Source organism: Barbatula barbatula (assembly GCF_947034865.1).
Source record: "Barbatula barbatula genome assembly, chromosome: 17".
NCBI classification, from domain to species: Eukaryota; Metazoa; Chordata; class Actinopteri; order Cypriniformes; family Nemacheilidae; genus Barbatula; species Barbatula barbatula.
In genome coordinates, this window is record NC_136780.1 from 1,225,088 (window position 1) to 1,231,855 (window position 6,768).

Consider the following 6,768-nt stretch of genomic DNA (forward strand, 5'->3'; position numbering starts at 1 on the left):
CAGATGGAGCAAAAAGACTTTATCACAACTGTAAAAGTGTTCTTGCAAAACTTTTCATTTTTTAGAAACGTCTTGTGAGGATGGCAACCCATTCAAATGCATATGCCTCGCCTGCTCCTCTATTTCAGAAACTTCAGGTTCTTACAATTTATGATATTAATGTTTCTCAATCATGCATTTTCATTTATAAGATATATATATAAGTCAAGGAAATATTCCTGAACAATTTAAGATTTATTTAAAGTAAACTCACAGGTTCACGTCATTTTACTCGCCAATGTTCATATTCCTTAATACGTTATTTGTATAGGACAATACTCTATTAGCTTGAGGTTATTCCCATTTGGCTAAAATAAATATTTATCACGTTACAAAACATATTGAAAGTGTAATCTTTTTGATTTTCTGTATAAAATGTGTTTTTTTGTTTGATTTCTGGTACGTATTGTTTTGGAGGGTTTTAGTATTAAGTGAGTAAAATGTTTAGACGGTCATGTTTGTATGTTTTGTCAAATTGTTTTTTAGTTTTGTAAATTCTGGGTGTTTTTTATTGTTTTGTTTTCTGGTGTATATTGTTTTGGGGTTTTGATATAATTATATTATGTAATGAGGCTTAATTTTATCTTACTTTTGTTTACTTAGGTGGAGGCTTTAGATAAGCCCTTTGGGGTTTTTGCCCTCTCCCTGCACAGTTTTGTTGTACTTTCTGTTTTAATTTTTTTTAAATATATATTGATGATATATATTTATATATCATTTACATTGTGCAGCAACTAAACTTTATCACAACTCTCTCATAAAGTAAAGGTAACACATGACAATTACAGTTTTTCTCGATTGCTTAAAACACATTTCTTGAAATTACCGCTCCCTTCCTCTGAACTCTAAACACCAAATCTATATCTTCTTACCCAATTGCCTCAACATCTTATTTTTTGGGTCAAAATGAAGCCCTTCACTCAAAACTATTCTAACTTCCTGAAAAAGCAAACTTTTCCCCCAAACATGACACACAAGCCCTCAGAAACCCTCACACCACAACATAGTCTAATGGTGAGATCAATTCAAAACTTCTGAACCTCTTATTGGGATTCAAGAATATAGTCATTTGGCAGCTCGGTGTCTATTACAACATACAACCTTAAAGAGTGCAGAAAGAGCAAAATGCAACAATGAGCTTTAGGGAAAAAAAGACACAACTGTAAAGTAATCTTAAATGTAATTGATGAAGTAGACAGACAAGAAAAGTAAAAAAAACAATATAAACTGGGTATGCAACACAATACAGAAAACAATTGAATAAATATATTAATAAACATGGCATCCTATGCACATTTGGCCCAATTTTGTTACAGGATAACAATTTATTGTTCTTCTGACAAAATATTTTTAGTAAGTAGTCGTCTCGAAGTTCTGCAAAATACAGCATGTACAAAATGCACTTCAAAATGTTGAGGCTGTACAGGTATAATAATTATAGAATAGTGAAATTGCTCTCTTTTCTCATATAAAGTGTGTGCTGTAATTCTACTGTAGGTTGACTGTAGGTTAGTAGTATAAAGCCCTGTAGACTCTAGGATGAACAACTATTGATTCAATCCTGAGATTCTGATTGGCGTGTCAATGTTTACTGATGGATAAATGTGTGCTATTTGAGTTTACATCTTGATCAGTTCATTATATAATGTGTTTAGTGTTTTCTGATCGTTAAACTTTAGCAAATTTAGGACGTGTTTGTGTGAGGTTTGTACAAGTTGATTTATTGTTCTGATAATGAGTTTATAGTTGTGAGAAAATGGTGAATTGTTTCATGTCAAGAAAAACTGTAAACTGATTTTGTTGTTTTATATATTGTACATCTAATGTGGTTTTCTCTTTTGCAGATGTAAGAAAGTCTGAGGATGTGAGGAAAAACTCTTAGTAGGACTTTCTAGTTTCTACTTTCTAGGATAAAACAAATCTACAAAAGGAAGTAAAGCTTTCTCACACCTGGCACCTGAGCTGTGGAATAACCTTCCTGACACTGTTCGGGGGTCAGACTCACACTCCCAGTTCAAAGTTGTGATCTCTAAATTGACTATTTTAAATTCACTAAGAATTCTGGTTTAAAAACAGTATAGAATTAAAGGGGAAAAGAGTAAAATACACATAATTACATACACAATCATAAACACATATTCATACACAATAGACTACATTAGGCAATCACAACAAAATCACAAAAGTCAAATGATGCTTTTTTAGGCTTGAAACGTAATTTGCATAAGGAAATTTATTACAGTTTTTGCCCATTGCTTACACACTAAGACCAAAGCCTCAATACCCACTTGTAGAATACCTTAAACACAGTGTAACCATAGCATAAACACATTGTCAACTTTGCACTTTGTTTGCAATTCTGTAACACACTTATTGCAAAACACAACACACGTTTTCTTACATCACTGAAAAAAAGGAAAAGCTGTTTTGCTGAATATATTAAAACAAAACACTTACAGTCTACTTAATAATTTTATGTTTGAAATGCAAACACAATTGTATTGTGTAAAGTCTAAATGAAATTCAACACAGTCATCAAAACATGATATGGTCACTTTGCAAGAATATGTTCAAATTGACTAAGATGTCCAACAAATGGTGTTCATGTAAAATTATTTTTTCTGTTGTTTGATTTACTTGATTAAAATTAGCTCATGTCACACAATTACTTTGTATTTTCATATAAACTTAATTCAATTGCATACAATTAAAGTAATTCATTTTTTAGGCCTACATAAATATGATTTATTGCATCAGTGTTATATTGTTGAATATTGACTGAAAAAACATGTATGCAATGAAAAATTATATTTATACAGTATATTACATATTCTTAATAATATTATTACAAATAATTATTGCTTGTTTTCCGTTTTTATTTTAAAAAATTACTTTACCATTTTACCTTTGTAAAATATTTTTCCGACAAATTGCTGACATACCACTTTAGGCTTTTTTATTTAAAAAACATAAAATGTTCACAGACCAGAAGTAAGCCGCTTTCGGTACAGGTTTGCGCGGGAGCATGCGCTTTGAAAACTAGGACCGTTGGTCTAGGCGAGGACGCTTGAGGGGGCTGACTGATTTGTTTCCAGAGCTCGTTAAAAGGTAAGAATTTAAGTAAATGTCGTATGATATAAACTAAAAGGCAGTCATTGTCAGAGTAAATGCAACAAATAGTGTTTAAAGATAAATCATGTCGACGGTCTATTTCTTCGAATTCTTTTTTTGAGGAAAGTCAAAGTAAATATTACTCGTAGTTTATCACACGTATTCCACGTGACTAAATCAGTCATAAATGTTAATTATTCGTCAGGCGAATAATATTAGGCTAACGTTACCTGTCCATACCTTGACTAAAAGTGTTTTGTGCTGAGGTTTGATAGGAAAGAATGCGTTTTGTAGCCTATACGTTCTTATGTCAGGGCCTGGTATTGGTAATGTACAGCAAGTGAATTAGACAACCTAACGTTAACGTTTAGTATTAACAAAAAAGGGGAAACCTTAGCTTCCAAAATCACTGCTGTGTGTTTTTAGGACCGTCTTCCACTATATGTCGGCACCATTATCATATAACAGTAATGGGCAAAAGCGCCGTCTATGTCTGTCTAAAGGAACGGCGTGAAGTTGACTGATATACCGACTGTGACGTAACGCATCGTCAGATTATATCATTATAGATTACAGATTATAGATTATAACATTAAGATTTCACATTGGGATCAATAACATTCACGAATGGGGTCATGCTTTTGGGATTGGGGTGGACCTGGGGTCAGCTGTGGCCTAATGGTTAGAGCGTTGGGCTTGTGATCAGAAGGTTGCAGGTTCTAATCTCAGTGCCAGCAGGTCATGACTGAAGGGCCCTTGAGCAAGGCACCTTACCCCTGATTGCTCTGCAGTAATGTGACACTGTAGAAAACTACTTGTAAGTCGCTTTGGATAAAGCGTCTGCCAAATGAATAAATGTAAATGTAAACCTTTAGTGCTGATTACAACCGGGTGCCTGTATATTATCCTACACTTAACATTGAATGAACATTAATAATGTCATTATGTGCACTAAAGTCTCCAGGCTAACGGAATCTCTGACATCAACATTTTAATAATTCAGTAACCATGATTTTCTGTCATTATATGCTTGTGTACCTCAACTTTTTCACCCCAATGTTTTTGCATCCCCGAATATCATCATTTACATTTCAGTACGTTTCACTTTAGAAAATACAGATAATAGCTTGATTGATACATTTTTATAAACTTTTAGTGAATGAGACCCATTGTGCTCTTTATTTTTATTATGTTTTGAGTAATGTTTGTTACTAACCTTTCTTTTTCTGCTCTGGCTAATTTTCTTTAAGGATGACATTGATGCAGCTCGTGAACTTGCCATCAAAGGACTCTGTATCTATCTTAATGAGGACCCTAAAGATCTCATTCAGGAGTATGTGGTGAGTAGTTATAGCTTAACCAATGGAATCTGTACTGTGTAGCAACACATTACTACATCTAAAAACCATGGTGTCATCAAATATGCACACTGCAGCATACATTTAGCATTTACATTTATCCACTAGAAATATTGTTTATGTGTTAACTACATATTCCTCTTGTGTTCTATCTTTAGGACATGGACGAAGATCCTTTACAGAGTGCCTTTGAAAAGACCACCATGGGCATCTTCGTGATAAAGGACACTGTTGACAATGAAGCCCATGATGTCGGAATTGTGCTAGAGGGTGTGGCAGTGCTTCATGATCTCGACAGTGTGGCTTTTGCAACGTCAATGTTGTTCGGTCTAATTTATGCTCTTAACCTGCAGTACCCCAAAAAGTTGAGTTTTACTTTAGAAATTCTTCAAAAACCCATAATGGAGTTGGATGGAGGGGAACTCTCTATCAAGGCACAACATTTCAAATCTAAGCTCCATCAGTGAGATGGACCGCCTTTGAATGGCTGCTGAGACCCCAGAAAAATTCCAGCAGTCCTCACGCAAGACACCACTGCAGAGTGTAAACCGTGATCTCATCGTCTTTTAGACTGTTCCTTAATCCTAAAAGACTCTTGTTTCTTAATCCGTTTTTGTCTGTATGTGGCCCTTCTTTTTATACTGAAAATGTTGATTGATGAGAGAGTTGATTATATGACATATGGATGAAATAGCATAATACATTGTTTATAGTTTGGGTAAGGGTCAGATACTGTCATTATTATTTTTACATTTAACAGTAAATAATAAAAAACGTTCAAGCTATGATGTTTAGCAGAGACTGCAAGTAGATTTTTTTTATTAATCTACATGTAAGTTTTTAAATGCAAGTTTTTTTTCTTGGGTACAGTTTTGAGGTTTAAGAGAGAAGTAATTTTATGAAATAAAAGTTATATATGCTAAGTTTTTGAAAACGATGTTCTTTAGACATGTTATTTAAATGATGCATTGTTACTGTCAGGGATTTTTAGGGGAAGAACCCAAGCGCAGGCAGCAGTGCATAAATAGAGTATTTAATAATAAAATAAAGCCCACGATGGGGTAAAGATGTAACCAAACTAAATATAAACAAGAACAAAAGACTTCCCACAATAGGGCAAAAACGAGAACACAGGATACACGGCAAGGCAACTAGATCACACGACATGAAAGTAATACAAAACAATTCAACAACAATGTTCTGGGGGAAAGGAGTCCGCGGGCCAGAGGGAGAAAATGTCTTTGCCCGAGAGGACATAGGGCGAGAGCGGGCAGCCTGAGGTGGCCTGCCCGTGGGGACCTTGAACAGGTTAGAGTCCAGGGGAAAATGTCCTGTGCTCCCGGGGCAAGAGAAAGAGTTCCATGAGGCCCCGGGACCAGACCAAGGCCGCCCGGACGCAGACCGGGACTCGGCCGGCAGCACTGGGCTGTCGGCCGGCTGAATCGGCGCTTGGACGGCCGGCTGAATCGGCGCTTGGACGGCCGGCTGAATCGGCGCTTGGACGGCCGGCTGAATCGGCGCTTGGACGGCCGGCTGAATCGCCGCTTGGACGGCCGGCTGAATCGCCGCTTGGACGGCCGGCTGAATCGCCGCTTTGACGGCCGGCTGAATCGCCGCTTGGACGGCCGGCTGAATCGCCGCTTGGACGGCCGGCTGAATCGCGGCCGGCTGGCTGAATCGCGGCCGGCTGAATCGGCGCTTGGACGGCCGGCACCTCGACTGCCGACTGGATCGCGGGCACCTCTGCCAACTGGAAAGGACTGGATGCGCCGGCCTGAGTGGATACCGGCTGCTGGATGGGACACCGCGACCCCCTCCTCGGCTTCTTTCTCTTCGACCGGCCGAGGGGACGTATTGCCGGCTGCAGAGAGGCGATGCTGGACCCAGTTACCTCCGTTCCGTAGGAAGTCGGACGGGGAGTCCCACGACTTTCTCCGTCCGCGTCTGCCCCGGAGGCTAGCTGGTGGTGGATTGCTCCCCAGGGTGACCACACCCAGGGCACAGTGCTCCGGGACGGACACCAGACCGGAACGAGAGACTGGACGGCAACTGGGAGAGAAGCCTTTCCCCTAGCTCCTCTCGACGCTGCAGCCGCTCCACCAGGTGCGAGAACGGCTGATAGACCATTTCCTCCCGCTCCGGAAAGGGTGGAGGATCGTCCATCCCGGCCACCAGGTATGCCCGGACCAGCACGTCAGGAACGGACGCCTTCCTTGCCTCGACGTCCCGGGCATAGTCCAGCAAGGGGCGCTGGCACTGG